This window comes from Puma concolor, chromosome B2 (assembly GCF_028749965.1).
Source record: "Puma concolor isolate L17-30 chromosome B2, mPumCon1.1.hap2, whole genome shotgun sequence".
Classification (NCBI taxonomy): domain Eukaryota; kingdom Metazoa; phylum Chordata; class Mammalia; order Carnivora; family Felidae; genus Puma; species Puma concolor.
The window spans coordinates 10,923,565-10,951,066 of NC_141671.1; the positions used below are offsets into that span (position 1 = coordinate 10,923,565).

A 27,502-nucleotide genomic window follows, 5' to 3' on the forward strand; every position below is an offset into this window, starting at 1 on the left:
TTTTTTGAGAGAGAGAGCGAGCTCACAAGCAAGTGAGGGACAGGGGCAGAGGGAGACAGAGAATCCCAAACAGGCTCTACTCCCAGCACACCTGAGAGGAAATCAAGAGTCAGACACTTAATCAGATGAGCCACCTAGGCGCCCCAAAACAGAGATCAATTCTTGTAAATTATATCCAGTGTAACATAACCCTAGGAAAATGAAGTTTCAATCAGTCAAGTTAGTTAAAAAAAAAAACCACTGAATTCATGTGCTTATCAGATTAATTTTACTTGAGGCTTATAATTATTTTCTTAGTAATTACTAGCTTTGGCCCATAGATATTGACTCAAGTCCCTTAGTCATTCAGAAAACACTTATTGACTACTAGGTGCTAGGAACACATTGTTTTATTTTTAATTGGTATTTTTCAGGTGCTGACATTAGAGAAAAGGAGACAGGCAAGTATCTGGCATAGTTTCGCAACAGTCTCGACAATCTGTTACAGTGGCACCATAAAGGGCTACCTAATCAAACCTGGAAGAATCAGGAAGGCTTCCTGGAAGAGACAATATGTGAATGGAATTTTTAATAATAATAGTAATAATAACAATGCTATCCTAATGTTTCACCTTTATTTTTCATTTAATGTTCACTGCTGCCCCATAACAGATGCATTATCATCATCTTATTTTATAGAAAAGGAGATGGGAGAAAAAGACATTAAGTCACTCGCCTATGGCAGGATAGAGAGGAAGTAGAGGTTTCCAGATGCCAAACTAGACTAACCTGAATCCACAGCCCATTCTTAACCACCCACCATGAACTCTTTCCAATTTCAAGCAGAGAGAACAACAGGTTCAAAGGTCCTGCGGTCTGGGAAAGCAACAAACATTTGAAGACCAGCAAGCAGACCAGTATAAAGCATAGTGCATAAGATGGGTATTCGTGCCTAAAATAATCTAAATTTACCAATAAGAATTGTAAGCGCTGTTGGTTATAGCCTTGATTCAGATGATCATACTAGCGAGAAAAAATCTAGGTTATACTGTGGTAACAATACAGCTTCAAACTCTCAGTGGCTCAAAACAACAAATGTTTATTTCTTGCTCACATGACATGTCCAGTATGACAAACTCTGCTTATGTGAGCCACTCCTCCGTCTTAACTCTTGACTTCCAGGACTGTTCTGGCAGGAAAAGAGAGAGTTGCAGAGTCCAGCCCAGGCAAATTAAGCGCTTTGGCCCAGAAGTGATGTCTGTCGCTTACATTCACATTTCACTGTCCAACGCGAGTTCCGTGAGCACACTTAACTTCAAGAGTGCAGGACATTCAACTCCCCTTGTACTTTGAAGTTGAGCAGTACTGGATATTGGTAATTAGGAGTAATACATACTATGTTTTTTTCAGTGTTGAGAGGTAATAGCATGCAGCACATGAAAGTAAGATTTGAAGTCAGACGTCACCAGGTTGGAATCCCAACATCACAGCTCATGTTTGTCTTATTCTGATTAAGGGACTTAACCCTCAAAATTGCATTTTCTTAAATGAGATCATGTATGAAAGGCATAATGTAAGAGCTTAGAACATAGTAGAAGCCCAATAAATGGTAGTTTCATTTTAAATTGGTTAAGAATCTGCAATTTAGAACTTAAGAGCAGATTTACAAAAAGGACTGTAATATAATAGTTGATTAGAGCAGCTATCTTAGTTTATAGGAAATATTCAATGAAGCAGCAGGCAAATAGGATTCTCTACATTGTTTCTCTCTTGTATTAGGTTTTGTTTCTCGGGGTTTGGGGTGTTGTTTTTGTTTTTTGAGAGAGAGAGAGAGTGCACACACGAGTGAGGTAGAGGGCGAGAGAGAGAGGGAGAGAGAATCTTGAGTAGGCTCCAAGCTCAGTGAGGATCCCAATGCAGGGCATGATCCCATGACCATGGGATTATGACTTGAGCCAACATCAAGAGTCAGATGCTTAAGCCGACTGAGCCACCCAGGCACCTCTTGTATTAGATGTTTACTGCTGAATAATAAATTAACACACTCATAGTGGCTTCAAAGAGTTCCCATGCATTAAGTCCATGGTTTTGGAGCTCAAAAGTCCAGGCAGAGTTCAACCGCGTCCTCTGATTAGTTTTCACCAGACTGAAATCACAGCGTTGCCCAAGCTACATTCTCACGTGGAGCTAAGGATCTTCCTCCAATCTTATGTGACTAGTGCAGAATTCATGTCTTCCTGCTATGAGATGGAGGTGTCTGTTGCTTGCTGGCTGTTGGTCAGGAGCTGCTCTCAGCAACTAGCCACTGTTCCAGGTCATATAGACCCTGAAGGCAGTTCACAACATGATGTTTGCTTTCTTCCAGGCCAGTGGAAGCACTTTTCTCTGGCTTCTTCCTCTGTGATCAGAGAAAACTCTTACTTTTACTCTTGCTTTTAAAAGAATCATCTGATTATCTCATGACCACCCCAATAATCTCCCCTCTGCAATATAACATCACATCATACCCAAAGGTCCTACCTACACTCAATGGGAGAAGACTATACAAAGGTGAGGGTCATTGACAATCATCTTAGAATTCTGCCTACCACATCCCTTCACAATTCCTACATGTTGAGCACAGCAAGGTCTCTAATTTTGGTGATTCATGGAGGTAGAGAGTAGGAGGCACCTGTGGTATGTAACACACAATCCCTAGTGCTGACTAGCATAGGATTCCTAGAACAAATAACCTGCCTCTTTCATTTGGAAACCCATTCCTAAGGGAAATCGTCACGTACTTGTTATAAGACAGGTCTCTGTGTGTCTTGCTTTTCTGCACACCTTACAAGCAGAGGCAAATACTGTCCTTTGTTCTAGGCTATCCTTTAAAAAGAGAGTTATAGCACAAATATCCTTGGAATTTAGAGACTGTATCTCCCTCCAGAGCAAAGGGCATGTTTGCTTACTAGCCTGTATGATAATATCGCCTTCCAAAGCAAAGGCATACATGCCTACTGCCCATTATAAAAGATTCAGATTCCCCGAGTCAAGATTCCTCCCCTGGAACACAGCTCACTGTTCAGGGGACCTCCATCTGGGTCCATCCGCTTCATCCCCATGGAACATGGGAGCAAAAGGAAACTGACCAGTTTGGTGACTGACTGCAATGAGTAATAAACAGTCATTTATCTCTGACCCAGAGGTCTTGTGTCTTCTGCCAGCATCCACAAAATTATGGCAGGCTAACATATTAGCTTGGGAGGAGAGTAAAATCTTAGACCTTTCATAGTTCTTGACAATATTCAGTATTTTGAAAGAATTTAAGGAATGGAAAGATAAAACTTGTATCCAAAGAAAAAAGCTGACTGCATTTATTTGTAAAGATTTATACACACATATTTTTCCCTTTAGGGGATAAACATCTGGAAGGATGCACTTAAAAATATCTAGATAGAAAACTTGAGTGATTTAGATGGTATGATTTTGAATAAGGATAATGTTATGGATATTACATGAATATTTTCAATACATGCTCATTTTTCTTTTCTTTGGTGCTACTAATACAGATCATATTTGTATAAAAACTTTGAAACAGATTTTTCTTTAACCCTCCTGTGTAATTGGCTTGTACTCCTATAAATACTGTAATTCAAATTATTTCCAGTTTTTTCACAAATGCAGAACACTTATCACAGATCATACTTTTAAGGAAATACAGAACTTGAGGCATGTAAGAAAATATTCCACTATAAGCAGAGTTTACAGATTACTTGAGGTAGATTTTATTTTTTCCATAGGATAAATTTTTTTTCAAATAAAATGAAAGAAATTCTTGTAAAAGTTTTATTCATCACCAAACTTTTCCTCCTACCTCTATTCTTTAGTTCTACTACCAAATATTGAAATAAACACACACACATGCCCGTGTTCCTGTATGGAAAAGCAAATTTATTAAGAAGCATAAATGTCTTTTGGAAACTCAGTAAAATATCATCTCACATCTAGACTGATATTGACATGTCTTTAATATTTCTTGAATGCTATTACTCATTGTCTAGCATTATGTTAACATTTTAAACGCTACAAGAAATGTCCTGGTCTCTGGTTTTAAAGGAATCAGTTTCTAGAATTCAGGAGACCACAAGGACATCCCCTGTCCACTCTACCCCAGATTCTTTCATCTGGCACAATTTGTTAGCCCATTACATTTTTTTTTTTTTAATTTTTCATTTCAGTTATCGATGTAGCATTAAATGTTTGATTGTGTTCACTTTGGGTATGGGATATTGGCCAGTTTGAGAGCCAATTAGTTTCTATTTCAATGGGTCCAAATTAAAATGAGAAACCCCTTACCACAGCAGGCATCCATTCAGCCCTGTGCTCTGCCCCATCACAAACCGAAGATCACTAAGCTTCATTTAAAACTAAATCAGAAGTCAAATGAAAATGTTTCCTGCATACATGAACATTCATGGGTCATAGTTTACAAAGACTTCGTTTTGCAGGGAGGGCAAGGACTGAGTCATAATCTCTTAGATTAGAGCTTTCCATTGTATCCTGTTACTGAGTTTTTCTTTTGGAAACTAGCTGACTCCATCAGACACCAATCATTTTCACAATGGTATCTTTTCTATATCGTGGGGGCCAGGAGAGATGTGTCATTCTTTGCCCTTTTATTCAAGGGGAAATCAGAGTCATGGTACCAAAAAATAAAATAAAACCAGATTTAAAAGGAAGAAGAGAATGGCAAATGGCATGGTATATAAGCCATTCTAAAAGTCTTATGTTTGGAAATTTGTCATATGAATTAGGTTCTGGAATTCAGAAAGCTAGTTTTAATTCAGTTTTGTGAATATAAAATAGCAGGTAGGTAGAGACAGAGACACAGATGGCCAGATTTTCATTCATTATAAAACTTTTCTGAAACTTTGGATAATATAGAAAAATGTAAAGAAAACACTGATATTCTTCAGTACCATAACATTCATAACAATCCCTGTTAATATTTTTGGTGAAATTCCTTCTAACATCCTTTTACTAAGTATGCAAACACATAAATACATGTTAGACACTGGAGTGTTGATTTTTATACGGTTTTGTCTCATTTCCAGAGAGGGGGCCACTGTGTGCCATGCAGAGTGAAGGGGTGGTCAGGCAGCAGAAAACAGGAGTGAAGGGAAAGCCTTGGCCAGAACCTTTGTTGGGGTTTCTATAGGAAAAGTACACAGAGTGGGGCAAACAGCTTAGAACTAAATTATTCAAATAACTCCCATGAGCTTCGGCACAGAAATGGTCTGTAGCTGCCTGCGGCTTAGTGGTACCTAAGCCTGCATTGATTTAGGGTGAGGGAGATCTTGGCATAGTGTGTGAGAGTTTGAGAAGGATGTGACTGGGGGACACGAGCTTGGGGCTGGTTGGTTAGTACATGGAAGGTGTGTTCCCGACAGAGCTCTTTATTTCATCTCTAAGCATTGGCTCTTAGATTGCCCTGGGGATAGGCAGAATCTCCCCCATCAGAAAGGCCAAAGATGCCAGAGCATCAAAAATACCGAAAGTAAGAAAATATAGTTATTTGGTCTAGTGATGAATGGATGCCAAATAGACAAATACAGAATTTAAGAAAACACAGAACAAAAGGCACAGTTTCTTCATGACTGCCTAGCAATCCATCACAGAAATTCCCTGAAATTTATAGAGTAATTCTGCTATTATTATATGGCTATTTTATACTTGTTTGGTATTTTAAATAATTCCACAATGAACAGAGAAAACAAGAAGATATGAACTCTTTTATTTAAAGGCTATACATATGAATATATGTTATATATGTATATGATATCATATATAAGATATGATATCATTAGGTTATCATTATAACATTTGTTGGCTTTTGTCTACATAAGGAAATTGGAAAAGCAAGTTGGATCTGTTTTTACTGATTTCTAGAAATCTCTACAACATATTGACAAGTGAAAGGACACTGCAGAATAACTTACATGTGTAATAAAATACCATTTAAGCACAAATGATCAATCAACCAAAATCCCTTTCTATGCTATATATCCATTTGAACAACAAAAATGTATGGAAAAATATATACCAGACCACTAAAATTGATTTCCAGAGAGAAATGACAGGCTTAAGCAGAAGGCAGACAAGGGAAGACAATTTGCTTCTACATTTTTGTGTTATGTCATTTTATGTGTTACAAGAATTTATTCTTATAATTTTAAAATAGTCAATAAAGACTTTTTTAAAAGAAAAATATTTTGTGTTCATTTCTTATTTTTCCTTTCAATAAATTCCTAGAAAGTATTTACTAAGTAAATAAAAAAAGTATAAATATAGTAAGGAGATACATATAGATATTCAATCTATGTATCTATATCTATATATAATACAGTCCTATGTGTTACCACAAGCGATTTACAAAAAAAGTGTCTATTTCTTCATAATTTTGCCAACACTGGACATTAATATTTTCAACATTCTAAAAAGAAATTATAAACATTTATATTTGTTTTGATTTGACCTGTTTGTAAAACTGATCTCTTTAACCATGTGTTATTCTTATGAATATAAAATGATGAAATGATTATTTTATTTTTAAAAGAAAGTTATTGGGTCATCTGGGTGGCTCAGTTGGTTAAGTGTCCTACCTAATCTTGATTTCAGCTCAGGTCATGATCTCACAGTTCATGTGCTGTCCACGTAGAGCCTGCTTAGGATTCTTTCTCCCTCTCTCTGCCCTTCCCACACACGTGCACACTTCCTCTCTCTCTCTCTCAAAATAAATAAATAAACATTTAAAAAATAAAGTCCTTAAAAAGTAAAACATAAATAAAAGGGAGTTGTTTTTTATCCACGGACTGAATGGATAAAGAAAAACTGATACACACACACACACACACACACACACACACACACACACTGTAATACTACTCGGTGATCAAAAAGAATGAAAATCTTGCCATTTGCAACAACCTGGATAGAGCTGCAGCGTATTATGCTAAGTGAAGTAAGTCAGAGAAAGACCAATACCATATGATTTTACCAATACGCGTAATTTAAGAAACCAAACAGATGAACACAGAGGAAAGAAAAAATAAAAGGGAGAGAAACCATAGGAGACTCTTAACAAACTGAGGGTTGCTGGGGGGGTGGGAAGGGGATGGGCTAAATGCGTGATGGGCATTAAGGAGGACACTTGGGATGATCACAGGGTGTTATACATAAGTGAGGAATCACTAAATTCTACTCCTGGAACAAAAAGGGAGAAAAAAAGGGAAAAAGTAAATAAAGGGAAGTTGTTTTTATTGATTTGTATATGATCTTTGTATATTAATAATACGATGATATATATAATGATATCAATCATTTGCTATACTGTGCAAGTACCTTTCCCTTTTTTTCATTTAAATTTCATCCTACTCTTGATGCTTTCATATGCAAAATGTAGGGAACATTCCTGGTGCTCAGAACCTGGTTTGTGCTTTCCTTTACTATACACAGACTCATTCCTAAAGGTGACTTTCAATGCTCAATATTTATAGCTGCAATAACTATGGAAAAAGCATCTTCATTCTGAGGTCTGGTAAAAGAACCCAAAATTCTTCTGATTTTCAGTAAATTTGAAGCTTATTACATTACGATGTTATAGAAGCTCGTGTTTTCGATCTATATATAAACATTAATATCTGAAAGGGGAAAATTATTATCCCTTTGCCCAGAAGCTTTTAAAATATTCTTGTTAATTTATTATTCAAAATAAGCTTTAGAAACTTTTTTTAAAATCATGCTTAGATTTTTGTTGGAATAGTATTCACTTGATAAATGAATGTGGGGAAAACTGCTTCTTTATAAGCCTTCACATTTTACTCCATTTATTAAAATTATCTGTCATTTGGTAAACTTTGGTTGTAGCTACCTTTTGTAGCTGTTTTTATATGTTTGCTATTCTTGGGAATATGATTTTTAGGAAGTTTATAAGAAGGTTACTAACCTGTGTTTTTAATCAGGCCCCATATCTGAGCTATCTTTTAACTTGATTAGTACTTTTTTTTTTTTTTTTAATTTTTTTTTCAACGTTTATTTATTTTTTGGGGGACAGAGAGAGACAGAGCATGAACGGGGGAGGGGCAGAGAGAGAGGGAGACACAGAATCGGAAACAGGCTCCAGGCTCTGAGCCATCAGCCCAGAGCCTGACGCGGGGCTCGAGCTCACGGACCGCGCGATCGTGACCTGGCTGAAGTCGGACGCTTAACCGACTGCGCCACCCAGGCGCCCCAGTACTTTTTGTTTTCTGGAAACTCCTAGCTCTACTGCCTTTAATTGTGAGAAAATTCTGTATTTTCCTTCCCCCTGAATATTCTGATCCTCATGGTTTTCTGCCGCAGTGCATTAATGAGAACTTCCAGGACACTGTAAAATAATAATGATAAGAGCAGGCATCTCTGCCTCGGTTACTGGACTCTGGAAGATTATCGTTACTATGTATCACCTGGACTTCTAGTTTAAAATGGATGTCCTTTTAATGGGCAAGGTACCTAGTTTGCTAAGATTTTTTTTAAAATAAGGAATGTAAGGGGCGCCAAGGTGGCTCAGTCGGTCAAGCACCCAACTTTGGTTCAGGTCATGATCTCGCAGCTGCTGAGTTTGAGCCCCGCGTGGGGCTCCATGCTGACAGCTCAGAGCCTGGAGCCTGCTTGGGATTCTGTGTCTCCCTCTCTCTCTGCCCCTCCCTCCCCCCCCCCCCCCCGCATTCTGCCCCACCCTCCATCCCTCCCCCTCTTCTCTCTCTCTCAAAAATAAAAATAAGGAATGCATACTGGTGTTAGTCCTTTCAGAACCTATTGAAATGCTCATTAAGCTTTTTCTTTCCCCTTTTCAATCAACTAACTGCATATATTAATAGTTTAAAAATGCCAAGTCATTCTCACATCCTTTAAATACAACTAATATCGGGGCGCCTGGGTGGCGCAGTCGGTTAAGCGTCCGACTTCAGCCAGGTCACGATCTCGCGGTCCGTGAGTTCGAGCCCCGCGTCAGGCTCTGGGCTGATGGCTCAGAGCCTGGAGCCTGTTTCCGATTCTGTGTCTCCCTCTCTCTCTGCCCCTCCCCCGTTCATGCTCTGTCTCTCTCTGTCCCAAAAATAAATAAACGTTGAAAAAAAAAAATTAAAAAAAAATAAATAAATAAATACAACTAATATCAATTTTAGTGCATATAAGTAGAGTTATGCCTAATTTATTTTTGTTTTTTCCCGATATATCTTTCTCCATTTGTTTCTATTTGCAACATACCAGATTATTTGGTTTTAGGTACTTCTTATAAACAGGCTCAGTTTAAAATCCAGCATCTTCATTTAACAAATGCATACTGCCATTCCTGGGGCATTTACTATTACTGGTTTAAAATCTCAGCATCTTCATTTAACAAATGCATACTGCCATTCCTGGGGCATTTAGTATTACTGGTGACATCATGGTTTATACTTATTTTTAATTTTTAAAAGTTTTTCTTTTCTTCTGATGTCAGCTGTCTTGGTATATTATTTCTTAATTTTGTGGTGTTCTTTTTTTCCCCCTGATCACCCAATCTCTCTTAATTTTCCTAGTGGTTAATTTAGGATGGTAAAATCATATCTAAAACTCTGTTCTTGAGTGATCAAGAAGGAAACTGTCTTTTGCCAACCTACTAGAAAGATAAGAAGTTCAGCATACATTTACTCCCAGCCAACAATGACTTCCATAGCACAGACGGTGGATTTTTGCTCATGATGTATTACTTATTTATATGAAGTATCTTCTCTTTCAAGAATATTTCTGACATAATTATTTTACTAATTCCCTAATTCTAATTATTTTACTAGTATTTGGATGTGGGGTATGAGCGCCTTTATTTATACTCTTGTTCCCGGCCCTAGAGACATGTACATTTGGGCCCATTCACCATTCATTGGAATCATCTGAAAATTTGTAAGAATTTTTTTCCTTTATGTTTAAAAAATATTAGACAGATGAGGTCTTAGCCTTTTGTGTGTGTATGTGTGTGTGTGTGTGTGTATAGTTATCTATCAATGGGCCCATCAATTGCCAGATACAAAGCTTTCTTCACTTTGACAAAGTTACCTTCTATTATTTTCCAGTTCAGCAGCTCTTGGGGATTGCTGTTATACCCAAATTAAAAATCTTCATCTCGTGTTGGCCCAACTCATTTTCATATATTTATCCTTCTCCTTTGACTATCAGGTAAATATCTCAGACTTTTCATCCTACTTCCTTAATTCAATGTGTTATGCAGTGTATAATCTATTTGCCACTTGCATTTCCACTTTTGAAATAGCAATCACGCTTTACAGTTTTAAATATGATATCCTAATCTCACATTTTCCCTCCTTTATGTCTGTGTTCTAAATTTAAGTAGATATCACTCCTGTTTGAAAACATAAAATGTTCTAAAGTCTCCAGTTTCTTGTGGTAGATCTATTTCAGCAAGAGGCATTCCTGTGATTTATTTATTTTTTTATTTTTTTTAGGGCAGACCATCCCCCACCCACCTTTTTTTTTTTTTTTTTTTTTTTTTTTTTTTTAACAGCAATTTCTCTTTTGCAGCTTTCTGCCTTGGTTCATTAAAGAAAAAGCCAGCTCATGACCTGGTGCCCATGGCACCATTCACCGGTGTACCCATGTTTTGAGAAAGGTTTAGCAAGTTGGCTTTCTGTGTGCCTGTGACAGGTCTGTCTTCACACCTTCACACTGCAGGACTTTGATTACATTGTCCCTCATCTGACATGCCTGCAGAAGCCCAGTGATCTCACAGGAAGAATGAGAATTCTCTAAATTACTGAAATATGCATTCAACTCTTTCTAGTTTTCATGTTGAGGTAGAAATTTTTACCCCCTTTTATACTTTTTTTTTTTTTTTTGGTCAATTCTACTAAAAACTGAAGACAGGAATTTGATTGCTAGCATGATCTTACTAAAAGAACATTTTTTTTTAGTCCACAGATCATTTTATTTTTGTGTATGGGAAATGCCACCAGGAATACATGCAACTATAATGAAAATAATTCGCTTCATTCAATTTCCAAATACTTCCCTTGAGGAGGTAACAATCTCATAGCAAAACTTGCAGTATGATTTGCCAAAAAAGTTTAAGAAACTGCACAGTTGACCCCCGAATGATGGAAGTTTAGGAGCATTGATTCCCCACCACCACCACCACCACCTGCAGTCAGAAATCTACATAGGACTTTTGATTCCCCAGGAACTTAACTTCTAGTAGCCTACTATTGACCAGAAACCTTACTGATAACACAGTTCTGTGAACACATATTTTGTATGTTATATACATGCATTATATGTATTATATATAGTATTCCTACAATAAAGTTAGAGGAAAAAAAATTAAGAAAATCACACAGAAAATATATTTACAGTACCAGACTCTGAAAATCTGCACATGTGTGGACCGCACAGTTCAGAACCTGTGTTGTTCAAGGGTCAACTGTAGTTCACCTCTGCAGAGTTAAACTCTTCATACATGGTGTAAAAATTACTGATAGGATTTAATGAATTAAACTAGTATCCTTTTAATTTTCAGAGTGCTTTTACATCTTTTATCACATTGATTTTCACAACAGCATGACATCAGCTGGCAGATAGGATACATAATAAGAAGCACATTTTCAGATCAGAAGCCTGTGACCCCAGGAGTACTGATGCATAGGGGCACTTGTACCCCAATGTTCATAGCAGCACTCTCAACAATAGCCAAATTATGGAAAGAGCCTAAATGTCCATCAACTGATGAATGGATAAAGAAATTGTGGTTTATATACACAATGGAGTACTACGTGGCAATGAGAAAAAATGAAATATGGCCTTTTGTAGCAACGTGGATGGAACTGGAGAGTGTGATGCTAAGTGAAATAAGCCATACAGAGAAAGACAGATACCATATGGTTTCACTCTTATGTGGATCCTGAGAAACTTAACAGGAACCCATGGGGGAGGGGAAGAAAAAAAAAAAAAAAGAGGTTAGAGTGGGAGAGAGCCAAAGCATAAGAGACTGTTGAGAACTGAGAACAAACTAAGGGTTGATGGGGGGTGGGAGGGAGGAGAGGGTGGGTGATGGGTACTGAGGAGGGCACCTTTTGGGATGAGCACTGGGTGTTGTATGGAAACCAATTTGACAATAAATTTCATATATAAATAAAAAAAAAAATTAAAAAAAAAAAAAGAAGCCTGTGACCCAGAGATAACTTACGTAAGATTTCTACTGTCACATAGTGGCAAGGCCAGGACAGGAATGAGTCACGTAATCAAATGTGGTAAGACCCAGAGTATTTGCTCAATTTCTAATGATTTTAAATAAATAAACTCCTCTTACTCCAAACTTTGTTGCAGCCACTCCTTCAACCCATTCCTGTATCAGACCCTGTATAAAGGTTTGATTCTTGATAGGTTGGCCCTACAAGATAAGGTTTACACAAGACAGAGCATTTGAAAGGAAATACAACATGGTGTTTCTATTTTTGAGTGGAAGAGAAAATTGACCTTCTTTTAGAGGACATTTGGATTTTGGCTGCCCAGCACCCAAACTCATTATGGCAGATTAAAGATGGCAGCAGATTCCTTAATTCTCTTCCCATAAAAAAGTGAGGCCCATGTCCCTTCTCTTTCAATCTGGGTAGTCTCTGTGCTTTGACTAACAGAAACAACAGAAGCGACTCTCCCAAAACCTTAAGAAAATGGTAGCTTCTACTTCCTGTCTTTTGGACCACTCATTCTAGGGACCCACGTAAGTATAAATGGCCTGAAACCACCAGGCTTTAGAAGCCACATGTAGACACACTGATCAACAGTCCCAACTAAACCCAGTTGTCCAGCCATTTCCACCTGGGCACTGAATGAGAGATTCTTCAGACCAGACCAGGCACCTGCCCACTGTACACAGATTACATTCAAAATATTAAAAGTCTGACAAAAACCAAGTGCTGGAAAAGATATGAACAAGTTGCTCCTTTAAACACTTGTGGTGGCAAAGAAAATTGTTATTCTCACTTTAGAGAGGATTTGGACAATATCTAGTACAAAGTAAGATGCATTTACCCTAACACCTGACAATTCACTCCTTGTATATACCTTATAAAAATTACTTACATGTATATAAAAAAATGTAGAAATATATTAATAGCAACAAAATAGAAATTATTCAAATACCAATCAGGAGAAAATGCATAAATTGTGAGACATTAACATTATTATTCAACAGCGTAAATGAAAGAAAGAGACCTATACAATAGAACACAGACGATTATCATAAAAACAACACTGAATTAGAAAGCAAGTTGCAGAGAAACATACAGAGTATGGTGCCCCATATAAACTTTCTTAAAAAGCAAAAGTGAACAATATATACATATGAATACAGTAAATCTATATTGGAGCAAGGAAAAATAAATAGCAAATTTCAGATAGTTATTACATAATGGAGGACAAGTTATTTTTTTTCTATTAATGATCTATTAATGTGGTATATGATGTTAATGAGTTTCCTAATACTAAGTGACATAGGCATGCCATTATTTTCTTAAATAGTATTATCGTCTTAATGTAGTATTAGATTATGTTTGCTAACATTCAGTTTTTCCATTATTCATTAGTGATTTTGGCTTATAAATGTTTTTATACGTGTGTGTGTACTGTATTAGATTTAGATACCAATGCTTTACAAGAAGAATTTTGAAGTTTTTCATCAATTTTTATGACTGGAACAAATATAGCATTGAGACTATGTGAGTTTGGTGAAATTCTACTCAAAACTATCTTAGTATTGTTATTTTATGTGAGGTCATCTCTTGATAACTTTATTTCTTGTAAGAAATTTGTCTTTCTAAACTGTCTTCTGAGTCTAATTTTGGTAAATTGTGTTAATTATCCATCTATTTTATTATAAAAGTATGAAAAACAGTGTCAGTACTTTTTAAAATTTTCTATTTCAATGTTTATTTTCCCCCTTACCACCACTTTATCTGTATATATATGTAGTCCTTCTCACATTTCCCCTTGATTGAGTGAACTGTTAAATTTTTTTTTGAAAAACATAATGTTGATAAATTATTTAGAGCTTAGATCTACTGTTTTTCTACACGTCATTAATTTTGGCTTTTATCTTTGTTAGTTCCTTTTTTTTTTTTACTTTTTATTTTATTTACTTTGTTGGTTTTTTCCTAACTTTTTCAGCTGGGAATTTCATTCATTTATTTTCACTACTTCACTTTTACTGATAAAAGTGTTTAGCTCTATGAAGCTAACTGCTTCCCCTAACTGCTTTAAATGCATCCCATAAATTTTAATATATAATATTCTAATGATCATTACTTCTTACAGATTCCATAATTTCTGTTTGTATTTTTCATTTCACCCAAGAGGTTTTATAGAAGGTTTTACATTTTTCAGGTTTAAACTTGGTCCGTCTGTCTCCTCTTCTCTTTTATGTACCTAGCTGGAGTGGGAGGGGGAAGAATTGGGGAACTGCTCACTGTCCAAAAAGGCTTGTGGGAGGGGCTTAAATCGATCATTCTGCTGACAGTTGGTGCACAGTGGACCTCCCCTTATCTGTGGGCAATGTGTTCTAAGACCTCAGTGGATGTGCCGGAAAACAAGAGTACCAAACTCTGTATGTACTGGTTTGTTTGTTTTTTTAAATATATATACATACCTATGATAAAGTTTAATTTATAAATTAGACACAGCCAGAGATTAACAATAATAAAAAGAAAAATTATAACCATATTCTGTAATCAAAGTTATATGAACATTGTCCATCTCTTCCTCTCAGAACATCTTATTGTACTGTACTCACCCTTCTTATGACGATGTGAGATGACGAAATGCCAATGTGATGAGACGCAGTGCAGCGAATGATGTAAGGTGTTGTGACATAGCTGACCATCAATATTGACCTTCTGACCACATCTCACAGGGAAGATCATCTGCATCCCAACTGCCACTGACCAGAGACAATTGAAACCTAAGAAAGCAAAACCACAGACAAGGGGGATGTCTGTATATTTCTCTACTTAAAAGTAATTTAAAGTTGGCAGTGTTATTTTTCTCCTGGTTAGGTTGATATTATGGGTTATGTGCATTGTATTTGTTTCTCTTGTTGATCTGTACAGTTTTTCGGAGACATTCAAATTTAGTAACAGCCGTTTTCCTAGGCTGCCTGGAAGTCTCCACCATTGTTTTCATTCCTTTGATCCAAAATTTTAATGTTTAACATTTAATTGATCTGAATATCTTTTAAGTTTCTGGTTTCTTTTTCCTTTCCCTGGATACAAAATGTAATGCCCAAACTTACATCTAAAAATTAATTGTCTAGTCCAGCCTAAAACTACTACAGGTATCATTTCTACAACTGGTTCAGAAAAGGGTGGGGGGTGGATAGCTATAAAAACTCTGGTTTCTTATTTTCAAATTTTCAAGACAACAAATGCAATAGAGAGAGAGAACTATATATTTTGGCTTTTTGTTTTAGAGTTGTTTTTGTTTTTCTAGAGAGAGGGAGGGAGGGAGGGAGAGAGAGAGAATCTCAAGCAGGCTCCATGTTGAGACTGATCCCATGATCCTGGGATCGTGACTTGAGCTGAAATCAAGAGTCAGGTGCTCAACTGACTGAGACACTCAGGAGTCCCTTTAGAGGTTTCCTTGAGTGAAAAATACAGTCCTAGGAATTTCTGCCCATTGCTCTCATCTCAACCTGCAGCATGAATACCCAAGCATACTTGTGTGCTCCAGAGAACACAGGATGGCCCAGAATAAATGCTCTTCCCTGAAGATATGAAGGGAAGAAAGAAAAACCATTATTTTGCATTATGTCAACACAACTTGTATTATGAAGTAGAATGTAATATTTGGATAATATTTTTAAATGAAATGTGAGTTCTCCAAGAAATTTGACAAGTGTCATTAAGGACACTTTAGTGGAAAATATGAGAAGCACTTCTCATCCAGAGTAACAGAAATAAATCATTTCTCTTGTACAGAGATCGTACATATGGCCTCCAGTGTTTTCATGTCCCTGTGAATTTACTGCTCAGAATCAGCATTCTTATTTTCTTCAATTTTTCTCTATATGACATAGTTTTCACAAGCTCAACTATCCCAGTCTATTTACTTTCTATCTGCACTAAAATAAAATTTCTAGAACAGTTACAACACTCCAGGTATCACCAGATATTCTTACATGATCTGAACTTTATGTATTCTTTTATACCTGCAGTCTAATGTTTAGTTAGGATTGTTTTTTAATTCTTGAATACTATGTTTGTATTTGGAACTCCTAGGTAGTTCTGATATGCATTGCTCTGTGTGTAAATATGTATGTAAGTGTATCTACATATTTTATATAGACATTCCATATATACCTAAAAAATTTTTACACAATTTCTAATTAGCTATAATATTACATATCATATTTACCCACTTATATTTTATTTTGTCAATTTCAGTTACTTTTTCCAACTATTGAGTTAATTTTGAATCTTGAATCTTAAAAGCCAGGAGTGTAGATATACCTATCTACCTGGAGATAAGGGTGGTTAGGGGAAAATGTACTTGCATTTTTTTGAGTATAAGGCCTAAGGCTACCCAAGATACTTATCAAAAAAAAATTATTTCTTTAAACCAGCATATGGATTGCTCCTACAATGCAAATAGGTTTCCCATAGGTTAGAAAAATTTGTTTAATCCCCTGACTTAAAAATATGGTGAACAGAACACGCCTGGATATAAGCCCAGGGGCATTCAACAAAAGACCCCCCCTCCAGACATCAATCTCTACGCAAAAGTATGTATTCAGTTGCTGAGTTGTAAAAATCATCTCATTTTATTACTCTCCATCTCATGTTTCTCCATCTGGCCCACAAAAATATTCTAAAATGCTTTGTTGAGGGGCACCCAGGTGGCTCAGTCTGTTAAGCACCCAGTTCCTGGTTTCAGCTCAGGTCATGGATCTCACACTTTGTGATTTCAAGCCCCGCACAGGGCTCTGCGCTGACAGCACAGAGCCGGCTTGGGATTCTGTCTCCCTCTCTCTCTGCTCCTCCCCTGCTTGTTTGTCTGTCTGTCTCTCAAAAATGAATAAATACACATTTAAAAAAAATACTTTGCTGACATAGTGGGGTTTTTTCAATTTGGTGGATTTCAATGGATGCTCATTAACTAAGACATGACTTCTCCACACTACTTCCTTCTAGAGAAAGGAAGGAAGGAAGAAATGAGAGAGAGACAGGGAGAGGGAGGGAGAGTGGGAAAGAGAGAAGGGAGGGAAGGAGGAGGGTGGGAGGATGGAAGGGAGGGAGGAGGGAAGGAAGATAGAGGTTAAGGAGGAAATAAGGGAGGAAGGGAGAGAGAGAAGGAAAGAAGGAAGGGGAGAGAAGGGAGTGAGGGAGGAAGGAAGGAGAGAGAGACAAAGTTGGGAAGGACAAAAGGAGGAAGGTGAGACAGGCAGACAGAAAGAAGGGAGGGAGGGAAGGAGGGAAGGAAGGAAGCTTCAGCATAAATAAGTGAATGGTTTGAAGCTGGAATCTCAGAATAAAGTAATTGGTTTTAAATGGGCACCAGAAAGAATAGGAAAATTTCTTCCTAGTCAACAACTGTGAAAGATTTGGTTAAAAGAAAACCAACAATAGCTTTCTTCTTCTTAAGAAATGATAGTGCTTGGAAAAAAGGGCTTCATTGAATAATGTTAAAGGCAAATATATCACTGAGAAAATTTAAAAAATTTGGTAAAGAATTAAAATACTAAGAGCACCACGAATCTAGTTATGTTATATACAAAGTCATCATAAAAAAATTTCTCCTGCAGGGCACCTGGGGGGCTCAGTCAGTTAAGCATCTGACTTCAGCTCAGGTCATGATCTCGCGGTCCATGAGTTCAAGCCCCACATCAGGCTCCATGCTAACACCTCAGAGCCTGGAGCCTGCTTCAGATTCTGTGTCTTCCACGCTCTCTCTGCCCCTCCCCCGCTCACACTCTGTCTCTGAGAAATGAATAAATCTTAAAAACAAAAGAAAAAATTTCTCCTGCCACCAAAACCGGAAAGAAGGCAGGAAGGAGAAACAAAGTACCAAAGAACAGATGGTAGAAATAACAAAATGATAGACTTAAACTCAACAATATTTGCATTATATATAAATGGACTAAACATTCCAAGTAAAGACAGAGATTGCCATATTGAATTATAAAAAAATGACCCAACTACATTCTCTTTACAAAAGCCACATTATTAGGGGCACCTGGGTGGTGCAGTCGGTTAAGCGTCCGACTTCAGCCAGGTCACGATCTCGCCGTCCGTGAGTTCGAGCCCCGCGTCGGGCTCTGGGCTGATGGCTCGGAGCCTGGAGCCTGTTTCCGATTCTGTGTCTCCCTCTCTCTTTGCCCCTCCCCCGTTCATGCTCTGTCTCTCTCTGTCCCAAAAATAAATAAAAACGTTGAAAAAAAAATTAAAAAAAAAAACAACAAAAGCCACATTATTAAATATATCACAGATATGAAACACAAGGGCTGACAGTTAAAAAACAGAAAGGGCCATAAGCATGCAATCAATAATCATAAAGTGTGGCTATATCACTGTCAGGCCAAGGAGACCTCAAGAACATGAAATATCATCCAAAGTCAAAGTCAAGAGGACATAATAATCCAAGGTATGAATGCACCTACCACCACAACTTCAAAATACCGCTGACCAGATGCTCAGAAGCCAGCATTCTGACACTGAATTTTCTGTTAGGGGATACAGAATACCCACTGTAGGAGTTTATCTCTCCAGCAAATTTTATTCGTCTTAACATATATCTTAACACAAAATATCCCTAGGAAGGTACCTCATCCATACTTAATAGTAATGATAATAATGACAGCAACAGTAATAACTGCCATTAGTGTTTATTTGCTCCCTATCTTCCAGGTAAAATGCTAAGAAGCTTACCTACTTTGACCATGCAGATGTTATTTTTTTGTTCCCATTTCAAAGATGAGGAAAGTAAAGATTATAAAGAGGTGAAAGGCTTTTTCAGCATCAGATTACTAGCACACGGCAAGGCTACAATTCGAAGTTCTTCACTCCTCCCACTGACACCTTAAAATGAATTCTTCTAATGAGCCAACAAGTTTTTCTCTTTCTAATAACTACTTAAATGATTCAGACGATTGATTTGAGATAGAGAAGAAAGTTACGAATGGGAACTTTGGAAGGGAGCAGACCAGATGAAGAGAATATTGGGGGTATGAGAGAAGTCCATAAACTTGAGGGAATAAGGAGAATTGAATCATACTATTAGCACAAAGATGGGTAGGAATCACCCCACATTTGGACAGCAACCAGTTATTGGCATGGTAGGAGCATCTTGTTGCCTGAGACTTTCCTTAAGATATGTATATCATTTTATGACAAAGGAAGGAAGGGAGAAAGGAAGGAAAGGATAGAGAGAGAGAGAGAGAGAGAGGAGGGAGGGAGGGAAGGAAGGAAGGAAGGAAGAAAGAAAGAAAGAAAGAAAGAAAGAAAGAAAGAAAGAAAGAAAGCAAGCAAGCTCTCCTTAACACTGACTTGTGGAGAGAATTATGGTTAGTTGAGTGTATGGACTGCATTTACCACCACTTTCCCCCAAACTTCACTGAAATGACAAAAGTAAGATTTTTCAAACCCACCTGGATAAGAAGAACTGGAAGGGGACAACAGAAAACCAGAAATGTGAACTAATTTTGTGAGGGTGGAAAGAGAATACATGAGTGATGTTAACTCAAATCAGAGCAAAGGAAACACAAACCAGTGGGCCCCCAGAGGGTACTACCAATGAAAAGCATATTGGTTCATCCCTGAAGAACCTTTAAAAGGTTCAGGAATTGGAAAATAAGGTATTACACAACATGAAGGCCAAGTTTGGAGGTGGGAAAGGGAAACGGACTTAAAATATGCATCAGAAGCCATTAAAGTCTCAGTTTCTCTCTTCTGCCTTCCCCTTCAAGGTAACTACCCATTTCCTATTGTCATAGGAGAATAAGGGTCTCTTTCCTAATGAAACTGAAACAGAAATGTTCCACCTTGAAGACATCAGGCATGGCTGAAAGCAAGGATAAGGTGCTAGATGGAGGGAAAAAAAAAGATGAAATCTGTTTACTGAAAGGTGACATAAGCCTTACCATGTCTTCCTCGTCCCGTTGCCAGAATGCCTACAGACTGGATCCTAACCCCTCGCGCATTGTGGTTGACAGTCTTCCAAGATGCTTGCACATAATCCCTGTCTGCTGGCATTCACACCCGTAGGTAATAGCCTTCCCCTGTACGTGGGCTGGACCTAGTGACTCACTTCTAACAAATAAAATATGGAAAAAGTGACGGAAAGATTAGGTAATTGAAGACTGTCTCATCTCCTGACATTCTCCCTCTTGGCTTCTTGGCCTGGTTACTACTTTCATGAAGTAACTCATCATTGGAGAGGAGCTGGAGACACTCAAGTAGCAAAAAACAAGGCAGCTAACATACAGAAAGGAACGGAGGTACTCCGTCCAACAGGCCGCAAGGGACTGCATCCTGCCAACAACCCTATAACTGGGCCTGGAATCAGATCCTTCCACAGTCGAGTCTCCAAATGACCAGAGTTCTACCTGCACCCACCACGCCCCCACCCCCTTGAAACAGAGACCAGCAAGTCACGCCCAGACCCTTTACATGAAGAAAATGTACGATAATAAATGCTGTTTCAAGCCACTACATTTGGGGATCATTTGTATGCAGAAATGGGTAACTAATAACGGCATTCTGGAACATCCTAACCCTAACATCAAAGATCAAACACTTGAGTGAGCAAGATCAAAGACCTGCGGAAATGGACAGCTGCTGCGCTCTCAACAAAGACAACAAAAGCCGGACCACCCTGCAGTAAAGTCCACAAGCCAGTAACTTCTGCACAGCAATACAGATCTACCAAATAACTCTTCCGTGGGAACAGGCAGCCAAGGATGGCCAGAAGCTGCGAACTCCAACCTGGAAGGCAGTAAACCAAATTCATAAAAGGAGCTTTAAGGAAATAGAAGCAATTCACCAAAAAACAGGCAGCAAGTTAAGCTACAAATGGATTAAAATTATAATCCTCGGAAAGATAGATACCACATCTAGGAAACAGAATTCTAGAAGACAACAAGAAGAAGGGAGAGAAGAGAAGAAGGAAGACAGTGAAGTGGGAAGGGAAGGACACAAAAATGGTTCTTGGAAAATAAAAATAACTGCTGAAATGCAAAATTCAATAGAATTGAAAATATAATTGAGGAAAAATCTCAAACTATAAAATGGAAGAGAGAAAAAAGGCTGAATGGGTATAAAAGATTAAAAAAAAAACCAACAATCCAGGAAGTTTAGTATCTGAGTAATAGGAGTACCAAACAGAGATACAAAAGGAGGGATTCATAAAAAATAAAAATAAAAAAGTAAACTTTCCCAGACAAGAAAACATGCTCAGAAAGCTCAGAAAAATGATAATAAACCACAGTAAGATACATAGTCATGCCCACGGAAAGCTCAGAAAAATGGTAACAAACCACAGTAAGAAACATAGTCATGAAATTTCAGAACACCAGAGATGTAACAAAGAACCTGACAGTTTCCCGAGAGAATAGATATAGATCATTTGCAAACAATTGGGAACAAGAACAGCATTGGATTTTTCAAAAACACCACCAGAAGTCAAAGGCAAGAGAATGATGACTTCAAAAGTTTGTGGGAAACTAATTCTTTTTTTTTTTTTTAATGTTTATTTATTTTGAGGGAGAGAGAGACAGAGTGCAAGCAGGGGAGGGGCAGAGAGAGAGGGAGACACAGAATCCGAAGCAGGCTCCAGGCTCTGAGCTGTCAGCACATGTGGGAAACTTAATTCTTAACCAAAAGTCGATTCCTAGCCAACTGACCGTGAGAGCAGATTAGAAACTGATGGGCAAGGTCTAAAAAAGATGTATCCAAAGTACCTTTATAAAGGAAGCTATTGAAAGTGGCGTTGCAAGCAAAAGAGACAAAAAGCTGAAAGGGACCCATAAATACAGAGGGGCGGGGGTGGGGATGGGCAAAATGGATAAAGGGGAGTAGGAGACACAGGCTTCCAGTTATGGAATGAATAAGCCACAGGAATAAAAGGCACAGCACAGGGAATGTAGTCAGGGACACTGTAACAGCCTTGCATGCTGACACAGGGTAGATACCCTCGTGGTGAACACAGCATAACACGAGCTGTTGAATCACTGTGTTGTACACCTGAAACTAATGTAACATTGTGTGTCAACCATACTTCAGTAGAAAAACTTTTTTAAAGCGGTGCACGGACACATGAAGGAATAAATCCATAGAGAGAAAGGGATCTAGGTACGAGAAAGAAACTCAATATGGGAAAAACGAGAAGATAATCTCCCGGAGGAAAACAAACAAACAAAGTGCCAAGATAATAACTGTATGGCAAGTCTGGAAGGAATTCTGCCTGGGCTAGAAAAGTGAATTCAGGGCTCCCAAAGAGGAAAAACACTCTCTAATGGTTCACCTGATAAAGGCATTGCACAGCTGGTGGAGATATGAGAAAAGTTTGTTGGGTGTATGAGAAGAAACAATTAGCGTCATAGAAGTTCAGCAAACTGAAAGTCTGAGACAATTTTAAGGTGCAAAAACAAAAACTTCTAGAAGAAAAAACCCTTAGCCACAGAATAGTATATGACTTGTCAGCGAATATTTCATGAAATACGCTATTTCATAATCACAAAATGTACATTCTGAAAATATTTTCAATCAGAAAGTTGAAATGCTGGGGCCCTTTAGTGGCTCAGTCGGTTAAGCGTTGGACTTCCGCTCAGGTCATGATCTCGCAGTCGGTGGGTTTGAGCCCCGCATTGGGCTCTATGCTGACAGCTCAGAGCCTGGAGCTGCTTCGGATTCTGCGTGTCTCTCTCTCTCTCTCTCTCTCTCTCTCTCTCTCTCTCTCTCTGCCCCTCCCCCACTCACATTCTCATTCTCTCTCAAAAATAAACATTTTTTTTAAAAAGTTGAAATGTAATTATATTAGAAAGGATAGGAAATACAGTGAGGGACAGAGGTGTAAGAGAGATAAATCACACATGCCATAAAAGGAATTTGATATTGCACCATTAAAAATGATGAACCAAGAAATGGTAGTGGGGGGGGGGGGGAAATGTTATTTCCAGTGTGGAATGGAATAGTCCATGAGATACAGAAAGTAACTGCAGTGCTTTTCTATGAGACAGGAAATAGTTTCAAGACAGTACTGGTGCTCTTTATTATAAGTCTTTCCATTTGGGGGTGTCTGCGTGGCTCAGTCAGTTAAGCGTCTGACTCTTGATCTTGGCTCAGGGCATGATGTCGCAGTTCGTTAGTTCGAGCCCCGCATCTGGCTCTGCACTCATGGCACAGAGCCTGCTTGGATTCTGTCTCTCCTTCTCTGTGCACCCCCCTGCTTGTGCCGGCTCTCTCTCTCACACACACAAAATAAATAAATAGACAAAAAAAAAAAAAAAACTTTTAAGTCTTTCCATTTGTGTATAACAATATGCATATATTACCTTAATTAAAAAGAGCTTTAAAAACAAAAGAATTACACAAATCTGTTTCTCTCAAAGGATGTTCCTAATCTACAATTAAGTGAAAAAAGCCAAGATGCATCTGATGTGGTAAACTTCCTAATTTTCACAGAATCGGAAAGAAAGAAAGACACTCTATATGTGTGCAAACAAAAGAGTATAGACAATATTGAAAAGTAAATACGTGTTGATTCTGATTCATTAGGGGGGGCAGTAGAGACGGAGCGGGGGAAGAGAGATTATTAATTTCCATGTAAAACTTTAACCTTTGACTGGTTACAAATGTTAAAATTAAAAATTCAATCATTTGGATCCTAAACCAGGTAAGTTTTTTTTTTTTTTCTCTCACTATAAAGGACATTAGTGGTGAAATTTGAGTAAAGTACTATCTCAAGGTTAATTTCTCGATTTTGACAATTGTGCCATTGTTCTCTAAGAGAATGTTCTTGCTTTAAGAAATATTTGGGAGTAGGGGTGCCTGGGTGGCGCAGTCGGTTAAGCGTCCGACTTCAGCCAGGTCACGATCTCGCGGTCCGTGAGTTCGAGCCCCGCGTCGGGCTCTGGGCTGATGGCTCAGAGCCTGGAGCCTGTTTCCGATTCTGTGTCTCCCTCTCTCTCTGCCCCACCCCCGTTCATGCTCTGTCTCTCTCTGTCCCAAAAATAAATAAACGTTGAAAAAAAAAATTTAAAAAAAAAAAAAAAAAAGAAACATTTGGGAGTAAAATGAACTTTATGCCTGCAACTTCGAATCATTTCAGACAAATATAGGGGTGTGTGCGTGCACACAAATCCATACAGGGAGAAAAATAAAGCCAACGTAACACTTGAGAGGATCTGGATGAAGAGTTTAAGGGAATTCTTTGTACTGTTTTTGCAATGTTTTAGTACATCTAAAGTCATTTCAAAAGAAAAGGAAACAAGAGATACTTTGACCATGTGCAAACAAACTCATGTTACTCCCAGTAATCCATGCCTGAGAGTGAAACGGAAATACTGTCTTGTTGTCGTGGTGTTACTGGGAAGGTCCCACCGTCACATACTCATTACAGAAATCTTTTAGGAGCCAAGAGATGTGATGTCTGTGTTCTTCCCAAGACAGAAGGAAGTTAAAATGATAAATAATCCTCACCACCCTGAAGTGGTTTCAAGAAAATACACCATAATTGTTTTAGAAAGAATTATTTGGAACGGAAAATATTTTTTGCTCTGCCTCCAATATTGCATCTGTATCAGACAAGTTGATCTTATTAAAGATAATTGAAATGGAATCTTAAAGCATACTTTTTTTTTTGGTTGCTTCAAAGCCCTGAATAAATTGAAATGGAGCCAGTTCCCTTAGATACGTATTTGGAGTAATTGTTTTTCAAACTTTATTGAAGGCATTTCTGAACCAGGTTCAGAGTTTTGTGTGGGTTAACATTTTCTAATATTTTACTCTTCTTCAAGGATATTGATTCTTTTTTTTTTTTTTTTAATTAAATTCAAGTTGGTTAACACACAGTGTAGTCTTGGCTTCAGGAGTACAACCCAGTGATTCATCTCCTGCATATGACACTCAGGGCTCATCCCAAAAAGTGCCCTCCTTAATGCCCCTCACCCATTAGCTACTGAACACTAGGATTAAATTTAATAAGGGACACGCAAATAGTACTGGATGGTAAGCTCTGTTGAGTTGTCCCTCAGATCTACCTGCTGAAAACTGAAGTCTTTATATTCAGAAATTTCATCACCTATAAGCATATATCCCATCACAACCTGCTTCTGTTTTGTTTATATAAGCAATAAATATGATGTGTGGGAAGTGGAATTACTTAGCTGGGTAATTTGGGCAAGTCGATTTGTTTCTGTGGGTGTCATTTTTCCTTCTGATTAAAAAGAAAAGCATCAGATTACATAGCTTCAAGTTCCTTCTCAGCTCTAAGAATATCTGTATTAGGGTTCTGCACAGAAACAGAACAAACGGGAGAGGGTGGGGAGAAGGAGAGAATGAGAGAGAAAGAGATTTTGATTGATTTTAAGAAACTAACTTACACCATCATGGAAGTGCACATCTAAAATCTTCAGAGTCAGTTGGCAGGTGGGGGACCCAAGGAAGAGTTGCAGTCTGAATCCAAAGGCAATCTGCTGGCAGAATCTCTCCTGGGTTGGAGTTGTTTAGTCTTACTTCTGTTGTATTTTTTTTTCGTTTTTTCTTTTTTTTTTTTTTCTTTTTCCTAAATAGACTCCATGCCCAACATGGGGCTTACACTCACAACCCTGACATCAAGAATTGCAGGTTCTGGGGGCGCCTGGGTGGCTCAGTTGGTTAAGCGTCCAACTTCGGCTCGGGTCACGATCTCGAGGTCCTGGGCTGATGGCTCAGAGCCTGGAGCCTGCTTCTGATTCTGTGTCCCCTCTGTCTCTGCCCCTCCCCCGTTCATGCTGTGTCTCTCTCTGTCTCAAAAATAAATAAACGTTAAAAAAATTAAAAAAAAAAAAAAAGAATTGCAGGTTCTACTAAGTCAGCCAGACACCCCTCAGTCTAACTTCTATTAACGCCTTCAACGGATTGCATGTGGCCCACCCACATTATGGAGGGTAATCTGCCTCACTCAAAGGCCACCAGCTTAAATGTTGACCTCATCCAAAAAACACCTTCACAAAAACATCCAGAATAATGTTTGCCAAAAATCTGGCCACTATGGCCCAGCCAAGTTACACATAAAATTGACTATCACAATACTTCATGTTATAATGACTTGAAAAGTTTAACTCAAAAGCAGTGAGAAGCATTGTCATATTTTTCTTACAGAGAAGCCTAAGAAACTCCACCACAACTCCTTGGAAAATACTGTAGCATTTTAACAACTGAGATGCTCTTTATCACTGTTTGAGCCATGGCCTGGAGTGAAATTAGCTTGTAAACGGCATTTTCAGGTACCAACAGGACATCGCATATAATGTCAAAATACAGTGACTTCGAGGAAAGATGCTGACTCCAACTATTGAATCCACCTCATATCTACTAAAGATGGTTCTTGCCTGAGTCTCAGAATGTAGGTTTGAACAAAATTCAGAGGCCTGTGAGCTGTGTCCTTTCTTTATGGAATTGTGGGTATCAGCTTCCTTAGTATGGATTCCAGCTCATCATTTCAGCGTTGTGATACCATATTTGGAGTAACAGAACAGTCCTCCTGTCACATTATAAGGAATATTTATCTCAGCAATGAAAATGCATTAACTAGTGATCATGTTGTCACCTATTTAAAAATAAAGATATTTTCGGGGTTTGTGGGTGGCTCAGTCGGTTGAGCATCTGACTTCGGTTCAGGTCATGATCTCACAGTTCATGAGTCTGAGCCCTGTGTCGGGCTCTGTGCCGACAGCTGGGAGCCTGGAGCCTGGCTTCGGATTCTGTGCCTCCCTCTCTGTGCCCCTCCCCCACTCACACTCTGTCTGTCTCTCTCTCTCTCAAAAATAAACACACATGAAAAAAAAATTCCAAAAAGTAAAACAAAAATAAAGAAACTTTTGAAGTAGAAGAATAATAGCAATATTATAGTAATACTACCAAAAGACAATATCTATTTGCCTTTTGACTATTATTCTTCCAAGGATTCTAATATCTTGGGATGTGGGACCAACTTTAAAGCAAGCAGCAGTCAGGCTACCATTGGTATTCCCTCATTACCACAAAATAACTCTGAACTAATCTAATTTTAATCACTGCAGTGCCCAAGAGGAAAATGTCAGTGAAATAAGCCACAATTTGAGAATATAGCACCCCTCGGTCTTTACAACATTTCCTAGTCTTCTGCTCACACATTCACCTAAGAACTTGGGTTATGAAGGCAAGGAAGAACCCATGTGGTGGTCTACTTCCAGAATTCCCAGAAAGATTGACTTTCTTGTCATTAGAAT

The 27,502-nt window shown here is 38.1% G+C and overlaps 1 long non-coding RNA gene across 1 annotated transcript in view; it reads right to left on the bottom strand.

The window, feature by feature from the left end:
* Positions 1-14,996, bottom strand: part of LOC147580722 (uncharacterized) — a 330,825-nt gene extending 315,829 nt beyond the window's left edge. The window contains exon 1 of the long non-coding RNA XR_015251034.1: positions 14,834-14,996. This is a non-coding gene — a long non-coding RNA (uncharacterized LOC147580722). The remainder of the gene's footprint in view (positions 1-14,833) is intronic.
* Between the last annotated feature and the right edge of the window lie 12,506 nt (positions 14,997-27,502).